The sequence below is a fragment of the Puma concolor genome, chromosome A1, assembly GCF_028749965.1.
Source record: "Puma concolor isolate L17-30 chromosome A1, mPumCon1.1.hap2, whole genome shotgun sequence".
In the NCBI taxonomy this organism is placed as follows: domain Eukaryota; kingdom Metazoa; phylum Chordata; class Mammalia; order Carnivora; family Felidae; genus Puma; species Puma concolor.
The window spans coordinates 144,422,143-144,439,032 of record NC_141667.1 but is presented as its reverse complement, the minus strand read 5'-3'; the positions used below and the strand labels follow the sequence as shown (position 1 = coordinate 144,439,032).

At 40.0% G+C, this 16,890-nt stretch overlaps 1 long non-coding RNA gene across 3 annotated transcripts in view; it reads right to left on the bottom strand.

The window, feature by feature from the left end:
• The window catches only part of LOC147584531 (uncharacterized), a 158,853-nt gene that overhangs the window by 140,988 nt on the left and 975 nt on the right, over window positions 1-16,890 (bottom strand). The gene's annotated exons all lie outside the window — the stretch shown is intronic.

Sequence of the window (16,890 nt, the reverse complement as noted above, 5' to 3'; positions counted from 1 at the left end):
TTGTTGTTGTAGAACATAAACAAATTATCTCTATGCTCTAGGTTAATATGAGGATCACGGTACACACAAAAAATAGGATTTTAACGTCCTAAGTTTTCCTGAAATTGTCTTATCTGTTCACTGTTTTATTGGTTTTCAATCTCGCCTCTGGTTTCCACCAATTTTGGTCAGTTGAAATAATTTTCCTTCCAGTTGTTATCATTAGAAACACAATGTGTTGTGTCGAAGTCCACATTCTTCATTCTTTAGATTTGGCCCAGAGTCAAGCTTCTGTCTGCATTGAGAATGCAGCAGCACCATTTCGCACACCAGAGCTTTCATGGCTACGTATTTACTCTATGGTGCTGACAAGTGGGGAAAAGAGATTTTAATCATAGAGGTGAATAGATACGGCACCTGGGTTACATGGAGAGTAGATTTATGTAGTAACTGGGGGTCATTCCATCTCAGCCTTCTGACACATCATCAAGCAGGAAGAGGCCTCTAGCCACAGATTACCCTGCTTTTCTCTCTTGTATTTTCACTTATCTTTGTCCCACATCCACCTGTTCATCATGGCATGTCCAGGAAGCACAATTCTGATATGTCACTTTTCTGTGTAAAAACCTTCAGGGTCTCCCCATTTCCTCAAGAGGAAAAACAGTCCTAAATCTTTTTTTTTAATGTTTATTTTTGAAAGAGAGACAGAGTGCAAACGGGGGAGGGGCAGAGACAGAGGGAGACACAAAATCTGAAGCAAGCTCCAGGCTCCGAGCTGTCAGTGCAGAGCCGGATGCAGGGCTGGAACTCACAAGGTGTGAGATCATGACCTGAGCTAAAGTCAGAAGCTTAACCAACTGAGTCACTCAGGTGCCCCAAACAGTCAAAATTCTTTAGCACAGTAAGTTGAGTCTCTTATGACCTGGCCCTAAAAGTCCCTCTTCTTCCATCATTAGCAATTATGCAACTTACACTTAGGTCCAATGTGAGTGAGTGACCAAAGCTTCCCCAGGATTTGCTGCTCTTTTTCCACTCCTATCGGATAAGGTCCCGCCTCTGCTTGTTTATTAAAATCCTTTCTAATCTTCTGGGCAGAGTTTAACTCTCATTTCCTTCAAGGAGAATCCACTGACAGGAATGTCTCCCTTCCCAGAATACCAGTGACGTGTCATTTGTAATACAGATCTCACTGTAGATCCCTTGGATTTGGCTGTATGTGATCAGCCATAGATCGTGAGTTCCTGGCAAGCTGAACTTGGTTTTTCTACATGCGCAGCTCCCTCAATGCCAAACATAGTACCTTACTCATGGTAATTGTTTCATAACTGTTAAATCATTATCCATGCCAAAAAAAAAAAAAAATCCCTACAATGGGAACAGCTAAAATATTCTTGCCTGGAAAGCAAACACCAGTTGCTATTACAAGGGTTTTTTTTGTTTTGTTTTGTTTTGTTTTAAGTAGCTTTTATTCTTGTCTTTAGATTTAGTCAGGCACTTGAACATAAATGCTTTTTCCAACAGTGACACGATAGATACCTGAGCAAGGGTAACATCTGGCTGCAAAGAAGTTATGCTTTTCCTAAGCCAATTTTTCTATCTTCCCATGCATGCTTCATTCACGTTCAACAGCATTCCTGCCAGCAAAGACCATCAGTGCATGGGCTACGGGAGGTTGAAGTTGAATCCCATTCCTTCCTTTCTTTTCTTTTCTTTTCTTTTCTTTTCTTTTCTTTTCTTTTCTTTTCTTTTCTTTTCTTTTCTTTTCTTTCTTCTTCTCTTTTTTTTCTTTTTTTTCCATTTCTCCATCTTATGCAAAGAAAATTCATTGGAACAGATGTTGCTTATTCTTTTGAGGGTAGTGATGCATCGCTATTGTAGCAAATAATAGCATGATAGCAAATTGCCATGATGTCATTCTGAAGGAAATTAGGGGCTTCAAGCTGACAAAGTATTATTTGACTTTTTTTTTAAATGTGTGTTTTTATACATCTTGACTTTGTGCATTTCTCAAAAACGTTGAGACACTTGTAAAGTCAAAAGATGAATTATAGGGCACAAAGGCATGGTGGCAAAAAGCACCAGCATGCATACTGGGAAACATAAATGCTGTTTCCTCTGTTATGGGACCAATATGAATGCTTACTCTGTGAAAGTTTCCGTATGTCATGTCTGAAGTCTCTGATGATGATTTCTGTATTTGATAACATATTTTTGCTTACTTATGAATAAACAAAAGTTAAAATGATAGCATCAAGAATTTCTACTACCTGCATTAAAAACAAAGTCACAGGGCCTAGGTGGAGACTTTACCCCCAGGACAGCAAACCAAGATTTAATTGCAGTTCCAACCTCTCCAGGAGTGGAATTTTAAACCATCAATCTAGAATTTTCTGGTCATCCCCAATGAGGTAATGTGTCACATGGGCCCTCCCCACCCCTCAAAGGAAGATGAGGCAACCCACCTAATAAGACTTCCTGTCCTCCCCCCTACCGGAAGGTGATCTTGCCTGAAACAATCCTTTCTTTTATTTTGCTAGAAACTTCTTGCCACACCTTCCTTCCTATAAAAATCTTCCATTTTGTACAATTCCTCCCAGCTCCCTTCTACTTGCTAGATGTGATGTTGCCCAATTCACAAATTGCTTAATAAACTAATTAGATCTTCAAATTTAATTGGCTGTATTTTGTTTTTAAACACCCTGTCAGGGACTCTTACAAGATTTTTGTGTGTGTATTCATTCATACAATCCTTACAATAACCCTACGAGGGAAATTCATCCTTTATTCCATTTTACAGATCAGAAAGAGAGGCATGGCACCATCTAATTTATCCAGGTTCCCATTTGGGCAAGTGTTAGAATACACTTGGGCTCCAGCTTAAAAAGTGCTCCAAAGTTGGCTTTTCAAAGTATAGTTCACAACCTGACCATCTCAGCATCTCCTGGAAACTTGTCCGAATTAAAGAATTTCAGCTCTGCTGCTCGAAACCTACTCCTAGGTGTGATTTATAAATATATTAAAGTTTGAGAAGTAGTCATCTAAAGCACCGTACTCTGTCACCCTGCATCTCAATGCTACACTGCCTTCTAAGTAACAGTTAAAGAAGATGCATCAGAAATAATATTTGCTGTTTTATAGTTACCTTGAAGTCACATGTTTTTCAGAACTCAAGATAACTCTTTTGTACTACATTAACTAATGAAGAAAAATGATGATGAAAGAAATTTTCTGACTCTACTCAGTGACAGAGTGGTATTTCTCAGTTTTGATTCTAGCTATCCTCTGTTACACAAATTAAAAATTGAGATTCCAATGAATTCTCTCCATTTATTGATATAAACCATCATAATATTTTCAGTATCAATCAGCTCAAAGAAGACACATACTGTTTTTCAGAAGATAGAATGCATTTTAAACCAGGAATAAGGGGGGAAAAAGGTTTTCCTGTCACTTTTCTGCATTTGCATTAAAATATCATTTCTGTCTGTTTTCAAAGAAACATTGAAAATAAAATGTACACATCAAGTCTGTTGCTATTAAACAACTAGTAAAAACTATATTTAGAATATGATCTCATTTCTTTAAAAATACTGGTGTCTGTGCAAAAATCTGGTGGTTTATTTCCTTAAAAGAATATTGTAATCATGTGATTCTGTTTCTTTAAACCTATGATCATCATCATCTCTCTCTCTCTCTCTCTCTCTCTCTCTCTCTTTCCATCCAACAGATTTATTGAGCTCTGAAATGCCAGGTATAGGTGCTGGGGAAATAAAAGAAAATAGACACAGTCTTTGTCCTCAAGGGGCTTACCTTTTTTTTCTCTATTTTTTTCCCCTTTATTTTAGAGAGAGAGAGTGCGAGCAGAGGAGAGGGACAGAGGGGGAAAGAGAGAGAGAATCTTAAGCAGACTGCATGCTCAGCACAGAATCTGATGAGGGGCTTGATCCCATGACCCAGGGATCATGACCTAAACCAAAATCAAGAGTCAGATGCTCAACCGACTGAACCACCCAGGTGTTCTAAGGGGCTTACATTTTAAACTAACAACAATTTTCTGAGTAGCAAGTAAAGCTAAGCTTACCAGTGGTAGACCAGAAATATCTGTATAGGCAAGGAGATTCATATACTAGATTTTATTAAATCTCTTCTGAGAACTTAAAATCAGTATGCTTATTTGATGCCTTTAAAGTGAGGAGGATATCAATCAATGAAGGCTATGTCTAAAATAGCTGCTATGCAAAATACTAAGTCAAACTAAATTTCTTAAAAGATAACAATTAACTTCTAAACCTATGCTATAGAGGTTATTTTCTAATTAGTTAATGTACACTAAAATTCTCAGTTTCAATTCATCTCTGCCAAATACTCTGGAATAAAAGTATCCAGAGCTCTAATGTATCTATTTATATCGGTCTTTATATGATAATCACTGTATGTAATTTTTATGTTTACATTATTATTTCATTGTCTCAAAGACAGTTTACACTGTTCAATATATTCCAGAGGAAATATGTCTAATGAACAAATATAAACAAGAATAATATTTTTGCTGAAACTTGATAATAGCCTTGAATTAACTACTTTAACAAATCTGAAATTGCAGAACATTAGTTTAGAAGAGAGAATTATCCAAAACCAGGCTACATAAAAATGATCTATTCATATGTCCCCAGGTCACAAGCCTGGGCAATATCTTTAAATATCTTCAATGTGTTTTTTCTGATTTTGTATATTACAGCAGGGAGGCTACACATAAGGATAGAAGAAAGAAGTCTAAATACCTAAGTATAAAGTACTCAAAAGGTGAAATAGAGTATCCCATCAAGCTTTAAAAGGAAAATGACCTTCAACTTTATTACTTTTCTTAAAAAGGTGTTCTTGACTGAATGAGTGGGGCATTAACTGCCTGGCAAAAGTGAGAGAATGTTTCCACTGCCTGTAGCGGTTAACTTTTGTGGCCTCACCTCTATTTCTTTTTTTTTTTTTTTTTTTTTATTTATATATGAAATTTATTGTCAAATTGGTTTCCATACAACACCCAGTGCTCATCCCAAAAGGTGCCCTCCTCAGTACCCATCACCCACCCTCTCCTCCCTCCCACCCCCCATCAACCCTTAGTTTGTTCTCAGTTCTCAACAGTCTCTTATGCTTTGGCTCTCTCCCACTCTAACCTCTTTTTTTTTTTTTTTTTTCCCCTCCCCCATGGGTTTCTCTTAAGTTTCTCAGGATCCACATAAGAGTGAAACCATATGGTATCTGTCTTTCTCTGTATGGCTTATTTCACTTAGCATCACACTCTCCAGTTCCATCCACGTTGCTACAAAAGGCCATATTTCATTTTTTCTCATTGCCACGTAGTACTCCATTGTGTATATAAACCACAATTTCTTTATCCATTCATCAGTTGATGGACATTTAGGCTCTTTCCATAATTTGGCTATTGTTGAGAGTGCTGCTATGAACATTGGGGTACAAGTGCCCCTATGCATCAGTACTCCTGTGTCCCTTGGATAAATTCCTAGCAGTGCTATTGCTGGGTCATAGGGTAGGTCTATTTTTAATTTTCTGAGGAACCTCCACACTGCTTTCCAGAGCGGCTGCACCAATTTGCATTCCCACCAACAGTGCAAGAGGGTTCCCGTTTCTCCACATCCTCTCCAGCATCTATAGTCTCCTGATTTGTTCATTTTGGCCACTCTGACTGGCGTGAGGTGATATCTGAGTGTGGTTTTGATTTGTATTTCCCTGATAAGGAGCGACGCTGAACATCTTTTCATGTGCCTGTTGGCCATCCGGATGTCTTCTTTAGAGAAGTGTCTATTCATGTTTTCTGCCCATTTCTTCACTGGGTTATTTGCTTTTTGGGTGTGGAGTTTGGTGAGCTCTTTATAGATTTTGGATACTAGCCCTTTGTCCGATATGTCATTTGCAAATATCTTTTCCCATTCCGTTGGTTGCCTTTTAGTTTTGTTGGTTGTTTCCTTTGCTGTGCAGAAGCTTTTTATCTTCATAAGGTCCCAGGAATTCACTTTTGCTTTTAATTCCCTTACCTTTGGGGATGTGTCGAGTAAGACATTGCTACGGCTGAGGTCAGAGAGGTCTTTTCCTGCTTTCTCCTCTAAGGTTTGGATGGTTTCCTGTCTCACATTCAGGTCCTTTATCCATTTTGAGTTTATTTTTGTGAATGGTGTGAGAAAGTGGTCTAGTTTCAACCTTCTGCATGTTGCTGTCCAGTTCTCCCAGCACCATTTGTTAAAGAGACTGTCTTTTTTCCATTGGATGTTCTTTCCTGCTTTGTCAAAGATGAGTTGGCCGTACGTTTGTGGGTCTAGTTCTGGGGTTTCTATTCTATTCCATTGGTCTATGTGTCTGTTTTGGTGCCAATACCATGCTGTCTTGATGATGACAGCTTTGTAGTAGAGGCTAAAGTCTGGGATGGTGATGCCTCCTGCTTTGGTCTTCTTCTTCAAAATTACTTTGGCTATTCGGGGCCTTTTGTGGTTCCATATGAATTTTAGGATTGCTTGTTCTAGTTTCGAGAAGAATGCTGGTGCAATTTTGATTGGGATTGCATTGAATGTGTAGATAGCTTTGGGTAGTATTGACATTTTGACAATATTTATTCTTCCAATCCATGAGCAGGGAATGTCTTTCCATTTCTTTAAATCTTCTTCAATTACCTTCATAAGCTTTCTATAGTTTTCAGCATACAGATCCTTTACATCTTTGGTTAGATTGATTCCTAGGTATTTTATGCTTCTTGGTGCAATTGTGAATGGGATCAGTTTCTTTATTTGTCTTTCTGTTGCTTCATTGTTAGTGTATAAGAATGCAACTGATTTCTGTACATTGATTTTGTATCCTGCAACTTTGCTGAATTCATGTATCAGTTCTAGCAGACTTTTGGTGGAGTCTATCGGATTTTCCATGTATAATATCATGTCATCTGCAAAGAGCGAAAGCTTGACTTCATCTTTGCCAATTTTGACGCCTTTGATTTCCTTTTGTTGTCTGATTGCTGATGCTAGAACTTCCAGCACTATGTTAAACAACAGCGGTGAGAGTGGGCATCCCTGTCGTGTTCCTGATCTCAGGGAAAAAGCTCTCAGTTTTTCCCCGTTGAGGATGATGTTAGCTGTGGGCTTTTCATAAATGGCTTTTATGATCTTTAAGTATGTTCCTTCTATCCCGACTTTCTCAAGAGTTTTTATTAAGAAAGGGTGCTGGATTTTGTCAAAGGCCTTTTCTGCATCGATTGACAGGATCATATGGTTCTTCTCTTTTTTTTTGTTAATGTGATGTATCACGTTGATTGATTTGCGAATGTTGAACCAGCCCTGCATCCCAGGAATGAATCCCACTTGATCATGGTGAATAATTCTTTTTATATGCCGTTGAATTCGATTTGCTAGTATCTTATTGAGAATTTTGGCATCCATATTCATCAGGGATATTGGCCTGTAGTTCTCTTTTTTTACTGGGTCTCTGTCTGGTTTAGGAATCAAAGTAATACTGGCTTCATAGAATGAGTCTGGAAGTTTTCCTTCCCTTTCTATTTCTTGGAATAGCTTGAGAAAGATAGGTATTATCTCTGCTTTAAACGTCTGGTAGAACTCCCCTGGGAAGCCATCTGGTCCTGGACTCTTATTTGTTGGGAGATTTTTGATAACCGATTCAATTTCTTCGCTGGTTATGGGTCTGTTCAAGCTTTCTATTTCCTCCTGATTGAGTTTTGGAAGAGTGTGGGTGTTCAGGAATTTGTCCATTTCTTCCAGGTTGTCCAATTTGTTGGCATATAATTTTTCATAGTATTCCCTGATAATTGTTTGTATCTCTGAGGGATTGGTTGTAATCATTCCATTTTCATTCATGATTTTATCTATTTGGGTCATCTCCCTTTTCTTTTTGAGAAGCCTGGCTAGAGGTTTGTCAATTTTGTTTATTTTTTCAAAAAACCAACTCTTGGTTTCGTTGATCTGCTCTACAGTTTTTTTAGATTCTATATTGTTTATTTCTGCTCTGATCTTTATTATTTCTCTTCTTCTGCTGGGTTTAGGCTGCCTTTGCTGTTCTGCTTCTATTTCCTTTAGGTGTGCTGTTAGATTTTGTATTTGGGATTTTTCTTGTTTCTTGAGATAGGCCTGGATTGCAATGTATTTTCCTCTCAGGACTGCCTTTGCTGCGTCCCAAAGCGTTTGGATTGTTGTATTTTCATTTTCGTTTGTTTCCATATATTTTTTAATTTCTTCTCTAATTGCCTGGTTGACCCACTCATTCGTGAGTAGGGTGTTCTTTAACCTCCATGCTTTTGGAGGTTTTCCAGACTTTTTTCTGTGGTTGATTTCAAGCTTCATAGCATTGTGGTCTGAAAGTATGCATGGTATGATTTCAATTCTTGTAAACTTATGAAGGGCTGTTTTGTGACCCAGTATATGATCTATCTTGGAGAATGTTCCATGTGCACTCGAGAAGAAAGTATATTCTGTTGCTTTGGGATGCAGAGTTCTAAATATATCTGTCAAGTCCATCTGATCCAATGTCTCATTCAGGGCCCTTGTTTCTTTATTGATCGTGTGTCTAGATGATCTATCCATTTCTGTAAGTGGGGTGTTAAAGTCCCCTGCAATTACCACATTCTTATCAATAAGGTTGCTTGTGTTTATGAGTAATTGTTTTATATATTTGGGCGCTCCGGTATTCGGCGCATAGACATTTATAATTGTTAGCTCTTCCTGATGGATAGACCCTGTCACTATTATATAATGTCCTTCTTCATCTCTTGTTACAGCCTTTAATTGAAAGTCTAGTTTGTCTGATATAAGGACGGCTACTCCAGCTTTCTTTTGGCTTCCAGTCGCATGATAAATAGTTCTCCATCCCCTCACTCTCAATCTAAAGGTGTCCTCAGGTCTAAAATGAGTCTCTTGTAGACAGCAAATAGATGGGTCTTGTTTTTTTATCCATTCTGATACCCTATGTCTTTTGGTTGGCGCATTTAATCCATTTACATTCAGTGTTATTATAGAAAGATATGGGTTTAGAGTCATTGTGATGTCTGTATGTTTTATGCTTGTAGTGATGTCTCTGGTACTTTGTCTCACAGGGTCCCCCTTAGGATCTCTTGTAGGGCTGGTTTAGTGGTGACAAATTCCTTCAGTTTTTGTTTGTTTGGGAAGACCTTTATCTCTCCTTCGATTCTAAATGACAGACTTGCTGGATAAAGGATTCTCGGCTGCATATTTTTTCTGTCTAGCACACTGAAAATCTCGTGCCAATTCTTTCTGGCCTGCCAAGTTTCAAAAGACAGATCAGTCACCAGTCTTATAGGTCTCCCTTTATATGTGAGGGCACGTTTACCCCTTGCTGCTTTCAGAATTTTCTCTTTATCCTTGTATTTTGCCAGTTTCACTATGATATGTCGTGCAGAAGATCGATTCAAGTTACGTCTGAAGGGAGTTCTCTGTGCCTCTTGGATTTCAATGCCTTTTTCCTTCCCTAGTTCAGGGAAGTTCTCAGCTATTATTTCTTCAAGTACCCCTTCAGCACCTTTCCCTCTCTCTTCCTCCTCTGGGATACCAATGATGCGTATATTATTTCTTTTTAGTGTATCACTTAGTTCTCTAATTTTCCCCTCATATTCCTGGATTTTTTTATCCCTCTTTTTCTCAGCTTCCTCTTTTTCCATAACTTTATCTTCTAGTTCACCTATTCTCTCCTCTGCCTCTTCAATCCGAGCCGTGGTGGTTTCCATTTTGTTATGCATTTCGTTTAAAGCGTTTTTCAGCTCCTCGTGACTGTTCCTTAGTCCCTTGATCTCTGTAGCAAGAGATTCTCTGCTGTCAGCTATACTGTTTTCAAGCCCAGCGATTAATTTTATGACTATTATTCTAAATTCACTTTCTGTTATATTATTTAAATCCTTTTTGATCAGCTCATTAGCTGTTGTTATTTCCTGGAGATTCTTCTGAGGGGAATTCTTCCGCTTGGTCATTTTGGATAGTCCCTGGCGTGGTGAGGACCTGCAGGGCACTTCCCCTGTGCTGTGGTGTATAACTGGAGTTGGTGGGCGGAGCCGCAGTCAGACCTGATGTCTGCTCCCAGCCCACCGCTGGGGCCACAGTCAGACTGGTGCGTGCCTTCTCTTCCCCTCTCCTAGGGGCGGGATTCACTGTGGGGTGGGGTGGTCTGTCTGGGCTACTTGCACACTGCCAGGCTTGTGATGCTGGGGATCTGGCGTCTTAGCTGGGGTGGGTAGGCAAGGTGCACAGGGGCAGGAGGGGCAGGCTTAGCTTGCTTCTCCTTAGGTGATCCACTTCAGGAGGGGCCCTGTGGCAGCAGGAGGGAGTCAGATCTGCTGCCGGAGGTTTGGCTCCGCAGAAGCGCAGAGTTGGGTGTTTGCGCGGAGCGAGCAAGTTCCCTGGCAGGAACTGGTTCTCTTTGGGATTTTGGCTGGGGGATGGGCGGGGAAGATGGCGCTGGCGAGCGCCTTTGTTCCCCACCAAACTGAGCTCTGTCGTCCGGGGGCTCAGCAGCTCTCCTTCCCTTTGTCCTCCAGCCTTCCCGCTTTCTGAGCAGAGCTGTTAACTTATGACTTCCCAGACGCTAAGTCGCGCTTGCTGTCGGAACACAGTCCGTCAGGCCCCTCCGCTTTTTGCAAGCCAAACTCGGGGGCTCTGCTTGGCCGGCGAGCCGCCCCTCCGCCCCGGCTCCCTCCCGCCAGTCCGTGGAGCGCGCACCGCCTCGCCGCCCTTCCTACCCTCTTCCGTGGGCCTCTCGTCTGCGCTTGGCTCCGGCGACTCCGTTCTGCTAATCCTCTGGTGGTTTTCTGGGTTATTTAGGCAGGTGTAGGTGGAATCTAAGTGATCAGCAGGACGCGCGGTGAGCCCAGCGTCCTCCTACGCCGCCATCTTCCGCCTCACCTCTATTTCTTACCAGAGTTCTCTACTCTAAATCTCCTGATCTGAAAAACATTGCTCACAAACTTCCTTCCATCCCCTAAAGCATCTATGGAATTTTTTTTTTCAGAGAAAGAGTGAATGAGCAGGGGAGGGAAAGAGGGAGATTTTGAGAGAGAGAGACAGACAGACAGAGACAGAGAATCTCCATGCTCAGCACAGAGATGATGCAGAGCTTGATCCCAGGACCCTGGGATCATGATCCAAGCTATTGTTTTTTGAAGGACCACAGGCTGGTTTTTGAAATGGATGATCATGAATGTGAGGTAACTATACAATTTTTAAAAAGACAAATAATCCAACTTGAAAAAATGTGTTAAGAATGTGATTAGGCGACATATCCCCACCCCCCACCAACACACATCCACACACACAAATCTTTGCACATCAACAACTGTGGTATCAATTTTTATCTTTTAGTTTAGTCAAAGTTAGAAAGTTTAATATGGGCAATGCTGTGAGCTTGAGTGGAAAGGGAAACTTTCATACATTTTTTTTTATTGGCAGTATAAACTGAAACTATCTTTTAGGAAGATATTTTGGTAGAACCTAATAAAAATTTAAAAGTACATATCCTTTGATCCACCAATATCACTTCCAAAAATTCACCCTTTAAAATACAGACAAACATGTGCCATGTTTTATGTACAAATCATCGATGATTGTAAGTACTATACATTAAAGAAAAAAATGGAACGAGCGAGCCAAATTTATGTAAGGTGATACAGGAAACCTAAGACATTTCATTAAACAGAAATGCAATCTATTGGTACTACAAAGTTAGTATTCCGCTTTATACCCTTATATCTTTCTCTCTATATTCTTGATTATGTTTATAAAAATTCCTGAAACAAACACACACACACACACAAATGCAAGAGTGCTTAAATCTGGAAAGTAGGACTGCATGGGGTCACACAGGAGCGGACTTTGTTTCCTGCTGTATACCCCTGTATTGCTTATTTTAATGTTTTTTGAGACAGGCATTCATTTGGAGCATACGAAAACATGATGAAAGAATGATAAATTACCAGAAAGTCATGTCCACCCATAAAACGCTATCCCAATCTCTTTTATTAAGTCCTTCAATGACGGTACAGTACCATCAAGATAAAAACCTTGGAAAACGGTTACAAAAGATGAACAATGCAGAAGAAACTAAAGGGAGCAATCGTCAGAAATCAACAGTTACTGACAATAAAGTAAGAATGGGTAATAAAGGCAGACAGGTGTTCCATCACCCTCATACCTCAAAAGTAAAATGAAAGAAAAGAACAACAGAGCCAGCTTCACTGTGTTCTAAAAGGCATAGACATTCCTTGACACCTGTGCATTAATTATCCCCGTCACTGAGGCTTCAGACATCATTGCCAACCTACCGTTTATTTGTCTGCCTTTTCTATACACACTGCGCTTCTTGGAGGCTGTAAACCATTATTTGTTTTTATGTTTTTTTATTTTTGGGGTACCTCCTCTAGATACCTGGCACACAGCAGAAAACTTCATATGTTACTGTGAATCAATGAATGAATGCCCTGCATTTACACACTGCAGAGGGCAAACAGCAAAAAGGAAACTTCTTTAGGAAATGTTCTTATGAGGGAAAAGAGCCATGGTTATCTCAAACTCCGATGTACTTCATGTCTCAGGAAGCCAAAAGTTCCTGACGCTTGCCCAGTGTTCTGAGAGTTATTATATTATAGATATATTAAATAATCATGTTATAATGCACAATCTTTCCTCCATGAGGGGGTGAGGTCATTAAAGGCTAGATCTTAGTTGTTTTTATATCCTTAGTGCCTAGTAATGCAAGTTCCAAATAACACACATTCATTTATATTTGCTAAGTTGAAATGAATTGTACAGACAATTAACGGACAGCAAAAATGTTAATTAACTGTTTTCTTAAATCAATAGTATAACTTTAGATCAATGCTATGATACAGAGCAGTCATATGCATTATGTGTATGTGTATTTATGGGACTTCAAAGCATTATACTAAGGTAATGAAGGACATTAATTTCATATTTAGTCTGGATATTTCATATAATAAATATATCCCAAATTTATGTAATTTAGAGCATTATTCTACTTTCATAATGACCAGAAGTTTATAGCTGCTGGGTCTTCAATAACATAACGTGATATTGGTGAGAACTGTAATTTATTTGATGACAAATTCTTAATATCATAAACATCAATTTTAATATTGCTCTGCGGAAGACCAAGTTCTTTTGCCAATTCATTTCATAATTTGTTTTCAAGGGATACAGCAAACTGAAAAGTGTGTTAGTGGAACTAGCGATATGAATAACAAACAGTTATGTAGCTATTATTAGGGGTCATATTTTTTTCCACACACCTGACACCTGATTATACCATTTCCATTTTTCGAATGCGGAACCTGAGTTATAACAAGGGTTAGTAACCAGGCAAAGTTCACAGATGTGGTAAACAGTAACTTCCAAATTTGAATCCTGGAAGTTTGGCCCCAGAGACTCTGCTTTTAACCACGGGACAAAATTTTCTCTTTGAAAACCCAAATAACGAAGAGTTCTTATGATGGCAGGAACATGTGGGCATTATACAATGTTGTAACTTCACTACACTAATTGTGTCATTTCACGTATATGTATATATTTACGTGTGTGTGTGTGTGGTTAGGATTTCTCTATATCTACACAGTATGCATGAGATAGAGAGAACAGGGCAGAGATTAGACAAAGGGAAGAAGAAGGAGTGGGAATAGCTAAGTTATTTTCCTTTAGGAACAGAGAGCTATCCGTTAGTTTTATTCCAAGGTCTGCTTGTCACAGATGTGTGGTTTTTTATGTTTGTTTTCTTTCTTTTTTTTTTTTTTACCGCATTTTTTTTAGTGTGTAGTTTTGAGAGAGACAGAACAAGAGGGAGAGGAGCAGAGAGACAGGAGGAGACAGAGGGAGACAGAGGATCCCACGCAGGCTCCGTGCTGACAGCACAGAGCCCGACGTGGGACTCGAACTCGCAAACCGCGAGATCGTGACCTGAGCTGAAGTGGGACGCTTAACCGACGCAGCCTCCCAGGTGCCCCTTGCTTTGCTACATGTTCAAGTCAAGACAGAATGATAGGCGACAGAGGGGAATAAATGTAATCACTATTTCACGGCTATTGGCATCACCCAAGAGCTTGTTACCAATGAGGAATTTCAGATACCACCGCAGACCAACTGAACCAAATATTAATTCAGACAAATTCCCAGTGTTGGGGGATCTTCTCCATGAATAGCTCATACTATCAAGTCTTTTGGGCAAAAAAAAAAAAAAAAAAAAATGTTGAGAGCTTTTGTTTTCAAGAATATTTGTATAGCAAATAGTCTTAGAAGAGAGAGATAGTATCTCTCTCCAGAAGAGAGAGGTAAATATGTTTGCTGTTGAGGTTAATAACAAAGATAATGTCTCCCTCTGGAGCAAGGGTAGAGCAGATTTGTTTGCATCTCTTCCCAAGATTAAGATTTCTTACATTCCAGGTTACTCAGTGGTGAGGCAAATTCACAGCATGCACAGCCACCCCCTAGACCACTCTGCATTGCCCCATGGGACTTGGGACTTGAAGAGCAAGGGAAACTCATGTGAACATAAACCTCATGCTGCCCACTATATCATGAGTAATAAATTCTTTTGTCTCTGGACCACGAATCTCATGTCTTCTGTCCCAGAAACGAAACTGTGGGAGGCTAACATCTTTGCCTGAAGTAAGGTAAAAATCTCACACTGTCTACAGTTGACACCCAGCTATTTGTATGCACTTTAATGTTTGATAAGCATGCAGGCTACCTCACTTCAAATTAGCGGATAAATAAGCATGGAGGACAAACTCAAATGCGAGCCCACACAAGCATTGTTTAAAAGAAGGTTTCCGCCTGTTTTAGTGTGCTGACACAAGACTGATGTAGTGACACAGTTGGATAGCTCAGCTCTTCCAAGTCCATTCTTCCAGAAAAAATAAATAAATAATGATTTGGGGGGGGAAGAGAAGGAAAAAAGCTCTTACTTCAACTCTTCCAGCATAAGCATAGATTCACAATTTTAAAAAGACACGACCCTTGGGGCACCTGGGTGGCTCAGTTGTTTAAGCATCCGACTTCCACTCAGGTCATGATCTCGCAGCTTGTGAGTTCGAGCTCTGGATTCTGTGTCTCCCTCTCTCTCTTCCCCTCCCCTGCTCACGCTCTGTCTCTCTCTATATCTCAAAAACAAACAAACATTCCAAAAAAAAATTTAAAAACACATGACCTGTAATTTCCTGGATTTAGGTAAGTGGCATGTGGTCTGAAGTTGAAATTGCACACTAAGAGATTCCGTCCATGTGCTTCATCCACTCACGCTTCCCTCGTTTACAACCTCCCAGAAAGAAAGACTTTGGCTCTTACATGAGAGATGCCACTGAAAGGGAAACTTCTCTTTTCCTCAACTTCAGTTTTGACCAATTAGTATTTAGAAAGAAGCATTCTTTTAAGAAAAATTTACTTTCCATATTCCTGATTCTACACATTGACACCATTATTTTCTACCTCTCTGGAGTGCCCCAAATGAATCTTCTGACATCGCTTCCTGGGTGGGACTCATTCCTCCTGAGAAGAGGGACTTGTCTGACCAGGACAACTAGAAGGAGCCCCACTTACATTAGTGCATGGCTGTGGTTCGGGCAGGGTAACTTTCTGGAGGAGAACCTTCCCTTGTGTTTGGGTCTGCTCTCCTACTGTTCACTGCATGGATCACAGACAGGACACCTCTCTGCTTTCCCACTCCTGCTTGCAGCCAGGAAGTTGCTGAGAAAGTAAGATCAATTCAAGATGGAAACTGCTTCAAGGAGCATCACCCAATCCATCTTTACCAGCAATAACTATGACAGTTTTAGATCCGGGTCCTAATTGGGATCCTCATTCTATTCAGGAACTCTGATGTATTATCATTCCAAGTCCTCATCCTCATGATGACTTATTATTACTAATGCCATATGTTCATGGTCATCCAGGAAGTGGATTGCTTACTAAAACATTAAAAGGGAAAGCAGAAAACGTGCCTGAGAAACACTAAAAACTTATTTATTTTTCCTGCTAAAAATGCTGAGGGATACCTCCTGTGAGAAGATGAAGCACATTTTCTAATTCTCTGATGTGACAAAGTTCTAAGATAAGTCAGGCTGTTCCTGTCCAAAATTCCTATAAGGGGAATTTATAGCCTGACTAGTTTATCCTGAGAACAGATTTCAGATAAACTCCCAGGCACAGAGACAGAGGAAGGAAAATGATGGCTGGGAAAACAGATGTCACAGAGGCTCACAGAAGGGAATGAGCTGTCACACTAATAGCGGACGGGAGCCACAAAGGGTCAGTAAGGCCCAGGAATGAGTGTGGACACACAAAGAAAGCATCATACCCCAAGGGGGTACTGTTGGCAACTCCACTTGGAAAGAGAGAAGATAAGTCAGACACTAAACACTGCAGGAAAATTGCATCAGGGGTGCAGGGTATTGGACAAAGAGGACCCAATCCAGAGACCCAAAACTTGGACTCACTTTTGAGGCTTACTAATTCCATCTGGGTGTAAATCACCATTTCTTCATCTTTAGAACACAAGGAGACAGACTTGATTAGCTTTCCATTTTTTCTCCCAGACCTGACATTCTACAGTTCTAATGAAGAAATTGATACTTTTAAATCTTTGGTATTGGTAATTGGTATTTTTAGACCTTTGGCAATAGAGTGAAGGAGACCCTGTCAATCTAAATAATCTATGGGGGTAAAGTAAGTAACAGTGCAAAGTGCACCAAGGTGGCTCCCCAAATCTCTCTCCTGGTAGAAAACAATGGCCGTGAACTCAGGTGATCACCATGAGTTAAGAAGCAGTGAAAATAGGAGGAAGGTCCGACAGATCTCCCAAGTCAAACAAATAAATAAGATGAATGAAATAGAA